Source organism: Trachurus trachurus (genome assembly GCF_905171665.1).
Source record: "Trachurus trachurus genome assembly, chromosome: 7".
Taxonomy (NCBI): domain Eukaryota; kingdom Metazoa; phylum Chordata; class Actinopteri; order Carangiformes; family Carangidae; genus Trachurus; species Trachurus trachurus.
Genome location: NC_139901.1, coordinates 5,307,959 through 5,323,255, shown reverse-complemented (window position 1 = coordinate 5,323,255; position 15,297 = coordinate 5,307,959). Strand labels below are relative to the sequence as shown.

At 40.8% G+C, this 15,297-nt stretch overlaps 2 pseudogenes across 2 annotated transcripts; one reads left to right on the top strand and one right to left on the bottom strand.

Annotated features, from left to right (window-relative positions):
- Nucleotides 1–6,306: 6,306 nt before the first annotated feature.
- On the bottom strand, nt 6,307–13,108 carry LOC310988911 (protein-tyrosine kinase 6-like; annotated as a pseudogene). Its single transcript has 5 exons — nt 13,072–13,108; nt 7,640–7,800; nt 7,229–7,411; nt 6,979–7,133; nt 6,307–6,489 (listed from the first exon to the last, which is right to left on the bottom strand). The product of its transcript is annotated as a protein-tyrosine kinase 6-like (transcript).
- Nucleotides 13,109–13,323: 215 nt separating this feature from the next.
- On the top strand, nt 13,324–15,256 carry LOC310988910 (protein-tyrosine kinase 6-like; annotated as a pseudogene). The gene is made up of 5 exons: nt 13,324–13,342; nt 13,765–13,926; nt 14,155–14,336; nt 14,431–14,584; nt 15,075–15,256. The product of its transcript is annotated as a protein-tyrosine kinase 6-like (transcript).
- Nucleotides 15,257–15,297: the final 41 nt, after the last annotated feature.

The window sequence follows — 15,297 nt, the reverse complement described above, 5'->3', positions numbered from 1 at the left end:
AGACAGAGCTGGACCAACAAAAAGACAGTGGAGATGATGGAAAACGATGGCCGAAAAAGTGGAAGAGATTGCACATCTTCGGGAACAGTTGGATGCGGAGGAATGTAAAGTCGTACAGCTGAATAATTCCTTTGCTAATAGAACAGCAGATATGGCAGAAAAGATCATTGAACTCGAAAGGGACATTATCGATTATAAAGGAAAGTGGCCAAACGGGAAGATACCATCAAAGAAAAGAGAACAAACAATCAAAAACAAAGAATGGGAAATTGTTTCTTTAAGGAAAGGAAAGGCCGCTGTTGTGGAAGAGATGCTGAACGATAAAAGAAAAGCGCTCTTTAAGTGAGATGAAGAAGCTTATAGAGGCAGAACGTGAGGAGCTCCAAGAGGAAGTCGAATCCCTCTCTTTATTTTTAGCAGAAACAAGGAAACAGTTAGATAACACCAAGCGTGTGAATGGAATCATAGTTGAAGAACTTAAAAAACGTAGGGGACTATGCAAAGTCCCTTCAGCCTGAACGTGAACATATGAGGGATGACGTGTCTAAACATAAGACACTTCTGCTTCGTGTGAGGGAGGGTGTACAGACGTGTATGCTTGATGTTGAAACCCCCACGGAACTAAGGCAAAGAGTGCTTGACCTGCAAAACACATCATAGAAGAGGATGAAAGGACAACAGAGAACAGGGGCATGTGCCAAAAGGCTGTTGAACACCATAAGCAAAAACAGCAGCAAGCCGCTGAGTGTTGTAGGAAGAGAGAGTCAGTCAGAGCCGCGAGAGTTTCACTTAGAGGGGCAGCTGAATAAGGCTCACATGAATGTGTCGTCGGTGAGAAATCATTACATCAAATTAATCAACCAATACCATTGTGACAGAGCACGAGTTGAAGCAAGAGCTCAAAGACGTGAAAGAAAAGCTTCACAAGGCCACAAAACCCCGCTTCACAGAAGGTTAAGTCCTGGGTCAATAAGAAAGTTCTCAGGTCTACAACCGCCACCACAGGACATGAAGAAGTGGAAAGAGCCAGTTCTCTACGCAGAAGACGAGATGCCACTGAATCCCCCTCATGACACCCACATCCCATCACAGGGCTACCACATCACTGGTGTCAAACCTGTGCAGCGTGTGGTGGAAACATTACCACCAGTTGACATTTAAAACACCTTCCTATCTCTCTCTCTCTCTCTCCTCTGTGTCTCTGTCTCTCTTCTCTCTCTCTCTCTCTCTCCTTGCTCTCGTGCTAGACATGAATGGATTCAGTGTCGAGAATGGGTTTTCTCCAGGTGCTCTGGTTTCTCCCACCTATTCTGTTAAAAGAACCAAAAAAAAAACCCCAAAACAACATCACTTACATAGACACTTGTTTATCCTGTTACATGCAGCGTCCGTTGTCTGTCTGACGTCTGCCCGATTCACGTGAATGCAACATCAAGAATACGTTCCGATATGCAACCGCAACCGCTAGATGGGGGTGGTTCCTACATATTATAGACTACCTTTAAATAAGCAACAATTACATTAATACTGGCACGAATCCACAACCCCCCTCCCTCTCCCTTTCTCTGTCCTCTCTCTCTCTGTCTGTCTCTCTCTCTCTCTCTCTCTCTCTCTCTCCTCGCTCCTTCTCTCAACACCTCCTAGGCATGTTGCTCTCGTGCTAGAAATGAATGGATTCAGTGTCGAGAATGGGTTTCCTCAGGTGCTCTGGTTTCTCCCACCTATTCTGTTAAAAGAACCAAAACAACAACAACAACAACATCCGTTGTGTTCATTTGTTGTTCTTGATAACATACTACATACATTAATAATGAAGAGTTCATTTGCAAAAGGCAGATAACTCCGTTTTTAAAAAATTCTAGAATCTCATTTTTTATTTTTTATTTACATAAGGTTATATCAGTCAAACCAAAGTTGAGTGACTTTGAGATGTAACGAAACAGACATATCTCAAAAAAATAAAGTTTTATTGAAAACAACACTATGCAAAGAATAATTACAAAGCCTCAGCTCATTTTTTCAAAATGGCACTTTATCTGCTTTTTCAAATGAACTGTTGTTAAAGGGATAGTTCGACATTTTGGCAAATTGGCCCATTGCCATAATCCCTATAGTCATAGCAGTAGGTTCGTTACCTATAATTGTCGGTGCAAGTTCTTTTTTAGAACGGCCCGGCCGCGCCGCGCCGCGCCATAATGTTGACTATCCCTTTTAATAAGCAACAATTACATGAATATTACATAAATTTGTATTATTACAAATAACTAAGTCCAGTTGCCTTTCGATTTAACCTCCTTTGAAATACTATGACCTGGACAAAATAGAATATGCACCGGCTTAATTACATGAATACTGGCACAAACCCCCCCCCCCCCCCCCCACCTGTACTAAATATAGCTAATTTAACTGTAATTAAATTTTAGAAAAGCTCAACTTGAAATGTATTTAGTGTACTTTAATGTGTTTAAGTGGAACAACTAAAGTATATTTTTGTATAGCCTACTTTAAGTATATGACTTTATATATATATGCTTAATTAGAAATGTGTTGTTAGTGTCTTAAAAATATAGCTACAAGCTTTATACTTTATTCTATATCTATATTATTACTGTGGTAATACTTTTGGCTTATTTCAATTAGGCCTACTTATAAAGCACAGTTTGCAGGTTTGCTCCACCTGGCGGTCCTGCTCCATCCAGAGGCCCTGCTCCATCCGGTGGTCCCTGCTCCATCCCGTGGCCCTGCTCCATCCGGCGGGCCCTGCTCCACCCTGGCGGTCCTGCTCCATCCAGAGGTCCTGCTCCATCCGATGCCCTGCTCCATCCAGAGGTCCTGCTCCACCTGGTGGTCCTGCTACATCTTTCTTTCTTTTTTGTGTCATTGTTGTGTGAGCTACTGGACTAATTTGAATTTCCCTCCTAGGGATGAATAAAGTATTCTCTACTCTCTACACTACTCTAATAGTCAGTATACTGTACTTATCATTACTTTTGCTATACTTCATTCTACCTTGCACATTCTTGCAAATGTATTACCAGTAGGAAAGACTTGTGGGACTACTTCCAGGTGAAAAAATATACTTTAATGTATTGGAACCATATCCAAATTATAATAGTACATTGGAAACAATACAAAAACTCTATAATGTATAAACATTTACATATGACTTTTAAACATTTTCATTATAAAATTTATAACACATTTTCAAATATTGTATAGGACTTTAGTACATTTGAAGAATAATATGTTATAGCTACAGACGTTGCTAGGGACAGTGCCGCTGTCCAGCTCCTCTCTCAAGCAGGTCTTGAAAGTGGGCAGTAGTACCAGCAAATCACCAATAGGTGTCAGCATTGCTATGCAAAAAGAGCAAATCAGATGAACGTTGTAAGGAATTGCATTTTGCAGAAAATCTTAATAAATGTGTTGATTAAATTGAATAGTTAAATAAGTAGTCAAATATACAAAGACCAATATAATTTGTTAATCTTCAGACTTCAGCATTTCAGGCCTCCATCACAGCAGAAATACGTCCTTGACAGCATCATCACAATCTTAAGGAGAAATAATAAAATAAAGACAACTGTTTGAGATTTAAATATACTTGGTTTATTTCTCATATTTCATTTCATTTTAGTATAAAGTATAGCCCTATATTATACATATGCATTTTACATTTAATTTTAATATTCACCTTTACTTATTCAGATGTAGATATTTAAATGAAAACTTACATTTACAGATGCTTTCTCCTGAGGTTTGATGAGCCGTTCAGGTAACAAGCTACTGAAGCCATGTCAGAGTTTTCAGTTTTGGTATTATATATTTCTATTGGTAATAGTGTTGTTACCCTGACCCAGATTTGTCACAGCATGGCTTTGTCTTTATGTTCCTGTCTTACGTGTTGTTGTGTTATGTTGCTGTCTTGCATTGTTTCTGCACAGTAAAACAAACAAACAGAAAAAATATATTTATATTTTCTTTTTCTGCATTCCAAATTGAGTTGATTGAATTATGCTCATTAAAATTAAATTCTACAGACTCAAAAACATAATGAATTAATCAGTAACGTGCCTCTGTTATTTATCATATCATTTACACATGCATAAAAGCAGTTTAAATACGGAAATGCCTAACCCCGTCCTAACCCTTATAATAAAGGTTTCCCTCAATGACAACAACCAATTAATATTATAATAATATGATGTATTAACCTAATATGGCCTGCAGAAGACTGTGAAAAACTGAAAAACGTATTGTTTTTCTGTAAACAGTCCTGTCAGGGTGAGGCAGGTTTTGGCAAAGCTTGATATGGGACAGTGTGTTACTAAGTGCTGCAGTGAAACTGTTAGAAACTACACACAAAAAGGATGAACAGTCATAAAGAAGTAATAAAAAATGGTTATGTTTCTATATGAAAGACAAAAAAACAAACTGTCTTTCAATTATGACAGATTATGCCAGGGGTCACACCGGGGGTGATCTGTGGTAGGCTACTGATGCAGAAAACACACAGGGTCTAAGATCTAAGAAAAGGCTGGGTTACAAGTAACATTAAGTGTTAAAATATTCGTTCTACTGTTGGAAAGTTAAATTTGACTGTGACTGTGCTGCCCTTTAGTGGACAAAGATAAATATTGCAGATCTTAGCAAACACTGAGGACCTCAACATTCACCAATACCACCCTCATACCCACTCTGCTCTAAACAATCAGAGATCCCTCTTGTCTGTGATTTCTATGAGTAAGGAACACACTCTGAAAATCACCGATTTGGTTAAACACAAGACTGCACAAATCATGTATAAAGCAAGATACAGTATAACCTTCTGTTTATGGAAAGACAGATTGGGTATTATCTGAGGGGGAATTGAATTTTAAGAGAATTAAATTCAGAACAACTCTGAAAAGTATAGGCATACCTGTGGGGGTGCATTGAGGAATGGTCTGGAGAAGGAGCTCAGAAAAACATATTAGAATAATGAAAAGTAGGTTGGAATATCATTTTGACTACATAGGGATAAGTGATTATAAAACTGAGAGTGAGTCTGTGACTTTGTTTGCTTGTATTCGGTTTATTTTGTTTTACCTTATTATGGAATGATGGAGTAGTGATTAAGGGGTGGGAACTGATAGGCTCGACTTCCCTCCTGCTCCTTTTCGAGCATTCTTTGTATACTGATTTAAAGGGACAACGAGGAGTTTCTATTCGGTTATAAAAAAGTCTCACGTTAATGTGGATGGAATCTCCGCTACTCACACTTGTTAATGGCTCCATTTTCGCTAAATATATCGATCTGTCTCTATCGTTATTTTGTATTATTAGTGGTGGCGGAAATGCTGGTCGAGCCGACCAGCGTTTCCTTCATGGCGAGTTATGAGAATAACGCCGCAGAATCGCCGTTATGGTCGGAACTACGATGGTATGTGAACCTCTTTGAACCTCTTGACTTTAATTTTTGATGAATGAAAACATGAGTCCGTCTTGCGCCGGGTCAAAGAAATGTACGGTGCGCGCGGAGGCTCATAAATGTAGTGTGAAAACGCTTCGCTTTTCCAAAAACTCCTCGTTGTCCCTTTAAATATTGGACTTGTTCTTTGGACACTATAATGTGTTACTTATGTTATATGACTTTTTTTCCTCTCTTTTTAATATATTCGAAATACAGAATAATCAAATCAAATCAAAATGCTTTGACCTAGATTTAACTTCTGTATGTAGTCAATCCTTCATCTCACTTTCACTTATCTGCAATTTCACAATTGATGTCACTCCTCATGTCCAAAAAGGATTTGCAAAGAAATCTGAAGAGGCCACACAACTTACACTATAGGAATTATAACTAAATAAAAGGAAGACGAAAACTCTGGTTCCAGTCTGTCAAATGTGACTATTTGCCTCTCTCTTTCATAGATAACAACAAACTGCACAGATTTGGGTTTTGTTCAGACAAAACCAACAACAAACATCAAACAGAAATCAGTTCATTAAAAAAACAAAACAAAAAAACAATGAAAAATGTCAATCACAAAGCCAAATCTGATGTACTTTTGTTTTGTCAACAGACAAAGCCAAAGATATTTGGTCTACTATCAAAGAATAATCATGAGATTAAGTGATGATGAAAATAATCATTAGTAGTGGACTGGAGAAAATTTGCAACTTTGCAAGTTTACATACAAACAGTCATTTCAAATATGTACAAAAAAGCCTCTGGTTTCTTGTAAAAGTCCTCACTGTCCCGGCTCAAAATCGGTCTCTGCTGCCCCCTGCAGTGCTGACCATGTACTGCAGGAATCAGGCAAGTCACTCCAGCTCATAAGAGCTGCTGTCCAGTTGGATCCTGAGGGATTTGAAAGATGCCCTGTCTTCTGGGAATGTCTTTCCAACACTGCAACATGGTTTGATAGAGAAAGTTGGGGCACCTGTTTCGGAGCTGGCATCCGGTATCCTTGGTAACAAGATTGAACACTTCTTGGTTGCTCAAGGCTGAGGCGAAAGGGAAAAGGATGGTACATAGAGAAAGAGGAATTAGCTGCACAAAAGTGCTAAAGTGCAAGGTTTTAAAGGCGCATTATCGCAAATCAAATTCTTAATTCGGCCACTAGATGGAGCCAGGCGGAGCTTATCAGATATAAACAAGTGGCAGCTGTCAGAGAGAGAGAGCAGCCTCGTTGGCTACACTGTTGGCGATTTTTTTTTGTAAATTTAGTTATGGCTCCCCCCGACCTATCTTTTGCATATTTCAGCTTATTTTATGCTATTACTGCTGTATTTGCGATAATGCTCCTTTAACATTTGTTCCCTTCAAGGCGCCAAACTCCTGGGGCCATCAGAGGAGCTCAACACACTTTTATCGAATGGCCTTCTATGATACATAATCATTTTATCCTCTATTTTCTTTTACATTTGTTCTGTTTTATCTGGTTGCTACGATCCACCTGGTCACATCATTCAAAAACAAGTCATTCCTCTCACCTGGGTAAGGAACGCATATCCGTAGGTGATTATCTCATAGAGCAGGATACCAAAAGACAAACGTCTGATTTGATGGAGAACTTTCCATGGCTGATGGCCTCAGGAGCGCTCCACTTGTAAGGAATCTTTTTATCCTCTGTGATGTAGAACGGCTCCTACATGGAAAACAGCAGCCTTTAAGAAATGTAATTCTTGATTTCACAAAAAGAAAAAAAAAAATAGCACAAAGCCGTCCTCTGTCCACACATACCTTGATCACTCTGGCCAGTCCAAAGTCGGCCACCTTACAGATGTAGTCTCCTCCCACCAGGACGTTCCGAGCTGCCAAGTCCCTGTGGATGCTGTTCTTCTCCTCCAGATACGACATCCCATCAGCCACCTGGGCACCCATGTCAATGAGGGATGCAGTGTCTAGAAGCTGCCCCTCCTGAACCTGAGACAGAAAAAAAAACAAAAAACCCACAGATGGAACAACAGAGAATCAGATCACAACAAGGTTACAAACCCAGAACCAACAAGTAAACCTGCCTGAAATGATCTGACCAAGAAGCTGTGCTGGGTCCTTGCTGGACTGGTTGAAGATAACCAACTATGCCAGATCTTACCACTTCTCCTGCTATCCTGAAGCTAGGCGCAAGTAAAAAATAACCCTGATGTTTACTTCTGAGGAAGTGGAGCAGACTGCCTTTCTCCATCAGCTCGGTGATGATGTAGTATGGTGGTGAGGCCATGCACACGGCAAACAGAGAGATGAGATTGCGGTGCCTGAGACTCTCAGGATTTGGACTTCCCTCTGAAACTCATGGTGGTTCAGCTCCGAGTCTAGGAATAAAACAGAGAAAGAAATGAAAAGAGGAACAGAGACAAAAGAAGAACAATAATAATTTTGATTTATATAGCAGCTTTCAGGACACCCAAGGACGCTTAACACTAACACAACAGAAAACAGCAATAGACCAACCAATTTAGCTGGCAAAAGCCTGTAGGAACAAGTGCCTCTTCAACATAGATTTGAAAGATAGTTCAACATTTTGGCAAATTGGCCCATTGCCATAATCCCTTATAGTCATAGCAGTAGGTTCGTAGCAGAAGGTTCATTACCTTTAATTGTCGGTGCAAGCTTTTTTAGAACGGCCAAGCCGAGCCATGCCAAAATGTTGAACTAGCTTATTTAATTACTTATAAAGCACAGTTTGGCAGGTAATAGTCAGTAGCTATACTGTACTTATCATACTTTTCTATACTTCTTTCTACCTTGCACATTCTTGCAAATGTATTAGCCAGTAGGAAGGACTTGTGGGACTACTTCCAGGTGAAAAAAATATACTTTAATGTATTGGAACCATATCCAAATATAATAGTACATTGCACAATGCACAGTCCAGCGTTTGTGCTTGGTGCAGATGTAGCGGAGCAATTTCCACAGAAGCTGCCACACTGAAGGCCCTGCTCCCGGAGGTGCGTCTACTTGTGCGCGGTATGGTGAGGAGACCCAGGTTGGCAGACCACAGGTCCGTGAGGGATGGTGATCAGTGTTTTTAATGACGCGCCCCGCCCGCCCCGCAAATAAAGTAAAATTTCTTGACCGCACCGCGCGTCACTAGTGTACAGACCTCCTCAGCCTGAGAAGGCAGATATGATTATCTTCTTAACAAAAAACTGTTTTTGATTTGTCATCATGACTGCTCCAGTGTTTGTTTTATTTTGTTGCATATACAGTCACCTGTTCTGCAGCTCTTTGTATGTTAGACTGCTTGCCAAGTTTCAGTTTTATAGTTACAGTAAGGACCCTCCCTTTTAATTGAATACCATAGTTGGCAAAATCTATTTTTGGAGGCCTTTTGGAGGTCTTACAAGCTGTGTAAGATGTATGTTTGAAGTCCAAGCATGCATGCAAAAATGGCCTGTGTGAAGAGTTTGTCAATAAAAAAAATATCCTGTGAAATAAGTTGTGACCTGTTGACCTGCACCTCAAAGAATCGGAATCGAGAATCGTTTAGAACAGGAATCGAAATAGAGAATCGGAATCGGAATCGCTAAAATCTAAACGATGCACATGAAGGAGGTCGATTAAATAACTGAGGGCAAGTGCATGCAGAGATTTGCAGTTTGAAGGTGATCCAATATTTGATGGGGACCGGTGCAGCTGTTTAAGGGTAGGGGTGATGTGCTGCCAGGGTTTGGTGCGGGTTAGAACCCAGTTACCCAGGCAGTCGAGTTTTGTACATGTTGAAGTCGGTCCAAAGTTTTAGTGGTGACCCCCATGGAGGATGGCATTGAAGGCGTGTATGAGGGTTTCAGCAACAGAACAGAACAGTTGCTACCATCTTTGTTGTTTTTATCTTGCCTTGTTATTTATTCTATTGTCTCGTGCTTTATAAATAAAATTGTTATTATTATTTCTAATTTTCTCTAAAGGTGTATCATATAGCACTGAGTGTGTTTTAGGAAAGATGTTTTTTTTAATATTTGTGTTCAGTGCTGTCTTTCAGTTCCCTATACTGCCAGCTTACATCCTTCATAAAAATAGTCTCTATCTCATCACCTTTACTGTGTGTCTTCAGTTCTACAATCATATTCAAGCTTCTTGGACCTTTTATAAATGATCAGAATAAGTAGTTCTGAATGCCACAAATGACAACATCTGTAAGGCTAGTCTTTCTCGGCCAAGATCTCAATCTCAATTCAGGTGTTAATGCGAGCGCATCAAAGCAAACACTTCTGAATTTCAGGAGGTTGTCCGATATATGATGGGGAGACCAGTGCAGCAACAAGTTTCAGCAACAGAATTGGGGAGTGATGGCCAGATCTGGAAATGTTTCTGAGGTGAAAGAAGGCAGATGTTGTGAATAGAGAAAACCACTCTGAAATCATTGGCCATTTGAAAAATATGACGCACTTGAAGAGGACTCATCACAATAACGGAATATCTGTGATGCTGATTAAATATCCTGTCAATCAAAACTTAAATGTTGGTTATGATGCCATGTAAAGCCCTTTGAGACAAACTGTTTGTTTGCCTTGCCCTTGTCTTAAAATTTGTTAAAGGTGGGAGTGTCCTGTCCTCCAGTGCCAGTATAATGATAAGTGTATTGCCAGCTATGTATGACAGTTTATAAGGGGATTACCAACATGACTTGTTAAACCACTCCCAGTTTCACTCAAATGTTGTCCAACGTGTTACTGACAATTATACATCGCCTACATAATGCTCCAACTAGGGCATAAATCCATTGACTCGAACACCCAGATTCAGACCGCACTGCATTTGAAGAGTTATAGTATGATTGGCTTAGTTTGCACAAACACTGACAGTGGAGGAAACAGCTGGACAGCTGTCAGTGTACATTCACATCCATGTAGCCAGAGTCAACTGATCTGTTTAGAGACACAAAACATGTGCCACACAGTAACCTGAAAACATATTTCCTGTTTCATGTATGTAAGGAAGGACTGAGGGACACGTGTACACCTGTTTATTAAGGCAAAAAATCCAGTCAAGCTTCAGTTAAAGGGATAGTTCAACATTTTAGCAAATTGGGCCATTACCATAATCCCTATAGTCATAGCAGTAGGTTGTTACCTTTAATTGTCGGTGCAAGCTATTTTTAGAACGGCGGAACAGAGCCACGAGCTGCTCAGAGCTACGCTACGGAGGCTCATGAGATTTCTTGGTCTCCAAAACACTGTCGTGGACAAGTTGTGACCTGCACATTCACCACGCTGTGAGATAATAATGGAACAATATGTGACAGAGTTTTTTTCGAGGTAAATGCAGATGCAGAAACCACTAATGCGCGTTTCTGTCGGGGGCTAGTGTTTTCGGCAGTCTCTGCATTTGCCTCAAAAACATCTCTGTCACGTAATGTTCCATTATTATCTCACAGCGTGGTGAATGAGCAGGTCACAACTTGTCCACGACAGTGTTTTGGAGACCAAGAAATCTCATGAGCCTCTGTAGCGTAGCTCTGAGCAGCTCCGGCTCTGCTTCCGCATTCTATAAATAGCTTACACCGACAATTAAAGGAATGAACCTACTGCTATGACTATAGGGATTATGGTAATGGACCAATTTGCCAAAATGTTGAACTATTCCTTTAACTGAAGCTTGACTGGATTTTTTGCCTTAATAAACAGGTGTACACGTGTCCCTCAGTCCTTCCTTACATACATGAAACCAGGAAATATGTTTTCAGGTTACTGTGGTGGCACATGTTTTGTGTCTCTAACAGATCCAGTTGACTCTGGCTACATGGATGTGAATGTCCCACTGACAGCTGTCCAGCTGTTTCCTCCACTGTCAGTGTTTGTGCAAACTAAGCCAATCATACTATAACTCTTCAAATGCAGTGCGGTCTGAATCTGGTGTTCGAGTCAATGGATTTATGCCCTAGTTGGAGCCTTATGTAGGCGATGTATAATTGTCAGTAACACGTTGGACAACATTTGAGTGAAACTGGGAGTGGTTTAACAAGTCATGTTGGTAATCCCCTTATAAACTGTCATACATAGCTGGCAATACACTTATCATTATACTGGCACTGGAGGACAGACACTCCCACCTTTAACAAATTTTAAGACAAGGCAAGGCAAACAAACAGTTTGTCTCAAAGGGCTTTACATGGCATCATAACAAACATTTAAGTTTTGATTGACAGGATATTTAATCAGCATCACAGATATTCCGTTATTGTGATGAGTCCTCTTCAAGTGCGTCATATTTTTCAAATGGCCAAGATTTCAGAGTGGTTTTCTCTATTCACAACATCTGCCTTCTTTCACCTCAGAAACATTTCCAGATCTGGCCATCACTCCCCAATTCTGTTGCTGAAACTTGTTGCTGCACTGGCTCCCCATCATATATCGGACAACCTCCTGAAATTCAGAAGTGTTTGCTTTGATGCGCTCGCATTAACACCTGAATTGAGATTGAGATCTTGGCCGAGTAAAGACTAGCCTTACAGATTGTTGTCATTTGTGGCATTCAGAACTACTTATTCTGATCATTTATAAAAGGTCCAAGAAGCTTGAATATGATTGAAGAACTGAAGACACACAGTAAAGGTGATGAGATAGAGACTATTTTTATGAAGGATGTAAGCTGGCAGTATAGGGAACTGAAAGACAGCACTGAACACAAATATTAAAAAAAAACATCTTTCCTAAAACACACTCAGTGCTATATGATACACTTTAGAGAAAATTAGAAATAATAATAACAATTTTTATTTATAAAGCACGAGACAATAGAATAAATAACAAGGCAAGATAAAAACAACAAAGATGGTAGCAACTGTTCTGTTCTGTTGCCTGAAACCCTCATACACGCCTTCAATGCCATCCTCCATGGGGTCACCACTAAAACTTTGGACCGACTTCAACATGTACAAAACTCGACTGCCTGGGTAACTGGGTTCTAACCCGCACCAAACCCTGGCAGCACATACCCCTACCCTTAAACAGCTGCACCGTCCCCATCAAATATTGGATCACCTTCAAACTGCAAATCTCTGCATGCACTTGCCCCTCAGTATTTAATCGACCTCCTTCATGTGCAACGTTTAGATTTTAGCGATTCCGATTCCGATTCTCTATTTCGATTCCTGTTCTAAACGATTCTCGATTCCGATTCTTGAGGTGCAGGTCAACAGGTCACAACTTATTTCACAGGATATTTTTTTTATTTGGACAAACTCTTCACACAGGCCATTTTTGCATGCATGCTTGGACTTCAAACATACATCTTACACAGCTTGTAAGACCTCCAAAAGGCCTCCAAAAATAGATTTGCCAACTATGGTATTCAATTAAAGGGAGGGTCCTTACTGTAACTATAAAACTGAAACTTGGCAAGCAGTCTAACATACAAAGAGCTGCAGAACAGGTGACTGTATATGCAACAAAATAAAACAAACACTGGAGCAGTCATGATGACAAATCAAAAAACAGTTTTTTGTTAAGAAGATAATCATATCGCCTTCTCGAGCTGAGGAGGTCTGTACACTAGTGACGCGCGGTGCGGTCAAGAAATTTTACTTTATTTGCGGGGCGGGGGCGGGCGCGTCATTAAAAACACTGATCACCATCCCTCACGGAACCTGTGGTCTGCCAACCTGGGTCTCCTCACCATACCGCGCACAAGTAGACGCACCTCCGGGAGCAGGGCCTTCAGTGTGGCAGCTTCTGTGGAAATTGCTCCGCTACATCTGCACCAAGCACAAACGCTGGACTGTGCATTGTGCAATGTACTATTAATATTTGGATATGGTTCCAATACATTAAAGTATATTTTTTTCACCTGGAGTAGTCCCACAAGTCCTTCCTACTGGTAATACATTTGCAAGAATGTGCAAGGTAGAAAGAAGTATAGAAAAGTAATGATAAAGTACAGTATAGCTACTGATCTATACCTGCAAACTGTGCTTTATAAGTAATTGAAATAAGCTAGTTCAACATTTTGCATGGCTCGGCTTGGCCGTTCTAAAAAAGCTTGCACCGACATTAAAGGTAATGATCCTTTGCTGCTACGAACCTACTGCTATGACTATAGGGATTATGGCAATGGGCCAATTTGCCAAAATGTTGAACTATCTTTCAAATCTATGTTGAAGAGGCACTTGTTCCTACAGGCTTTTGCCAGCTAAATTGGTTGGTCTATTGCTGTTTTCTGTTGTTTAGTGTTAAGCGTCCTGGTGTCCCTGAAAGCTGCTATATAAATCAAAATTATTATTGTTCTTCTTTTGTCTCTGTTCCTCTTTTTCATTTTCTTTCTCTGTTTATTCCTAGACTCGGAGCTGAACCACCATGAGTTTCAGAGGGAAGTCCAAATCCTGAGAGTCTCAGGCACCGCAATCTCATCTCTCTGTTTGCCGTGTGCATGGCCTCACCACCATACTACATCATCACCGAGCTGATGGAGAAAGGCAGTCTGCTCCACTTCCTCCAGAAGTAAACATCAGGGTTATTTTTTACTTGCGCCTAGCTTCAGGATAGCAGGAGAAGTGGTAAGACTGGCAATAGTTGGTTATCTTCAACCAGTCCAGCAAGGACCCAGCACAGCTTCCTTGGTCAGATCATTTCAGGCAGGTTTACTTGTTGGTTCTGGTTTGTAACCTTGTTGTGATCTGATTCTCTGTTGTTCCATCTGTGGGTTTTTTGTTTTTTTTTCTGTCTCAGGTTCAGAGGGGCAGCTTCTAGACACTGCATCCCTCATTGACATGGGTGCCCAGGTGCTGATGGGATGTCGTATCTGGAGGAGAAGAACAGCATCCACAGGGACTTGGCAGCTCGGAACGTCCCTGGTGGGAGGAGACTACATCTGTAAGGTGGCCGACTTTGGACTGGCCAGAGTGATCAAGGTATGTGTGGACAGAGGACGGCTTTGTGCTATTTTTTTTTTCTTTTTGTGAAATCAAGAATTACATTTCTTAAAGGCTGCTGTTTTCCATGTAGGAGCCGTTCTACATCACAGAGGATAAAAAGATTCCTTACAAGTGGAGCGCTCCTGAGGCCATCAGCCATGGAAAGATCTCCATCAAATCAGACGTTTGGTCTTTTGGTATCCTGCTCTATGAGATAATCACCTACGGATGCGTTCCTTACCCAGGTGAGAGGAATGACTTGTTTTTGAATGATGTGACCAGGTGGATCGTAGCAACCAGATAAAACAGAACAAATGTAAAAGAAAATAGAGGAAAAATGATTATGTATCATAGAAGGCCATTCGATAAAAGTGTGTTGAGCTCCTCTGATGGCCCCAGGAGTTGGCGCCTTGAGGGAACAAATGTTAAAGGAGGCATTATCGCAAATACAGCAGTAATAGCATAAAATAAGCTGAAATATGCAAAAGATAGGTCGGGGGGAGCCATAACTAAATTTACAAAAAAAAATCGCCAACAGTGTAGCCAACGAGGCTGCTCTCTCTCTCTGACAGCTGCCCACTTGTTTATATCTGATAAGCTCCGCCTGGCTCCATCTAGTGGCCGAATTAAGAATTTGGATTTGCGATAATGCGCCTTTAAACCTTGCCACCTTTAGCACTTTTGTGCAGCTAATTCCTCTTTCTCTATGTACCATCCTTTTCCCTTTCGCCTCAGCCTTGAGCAACCAAGAAGTGTTCAATCTTGTTACCAAAGGATACCGGAATGCCAGCTCCGAAAGGTGCCCCAACTTTCTCTATCAAACCATGTTGCAGTGTTGGAAAGACATTCCAGAAGACAGGGCATCTTTCAAATCCCTCAGGATCCAACTGGACAGCAGCTCTTATGAGCTGGAGTGACTTGCCTGATTCCTGCAGTACATGGTCTCAGCACTGCAGGG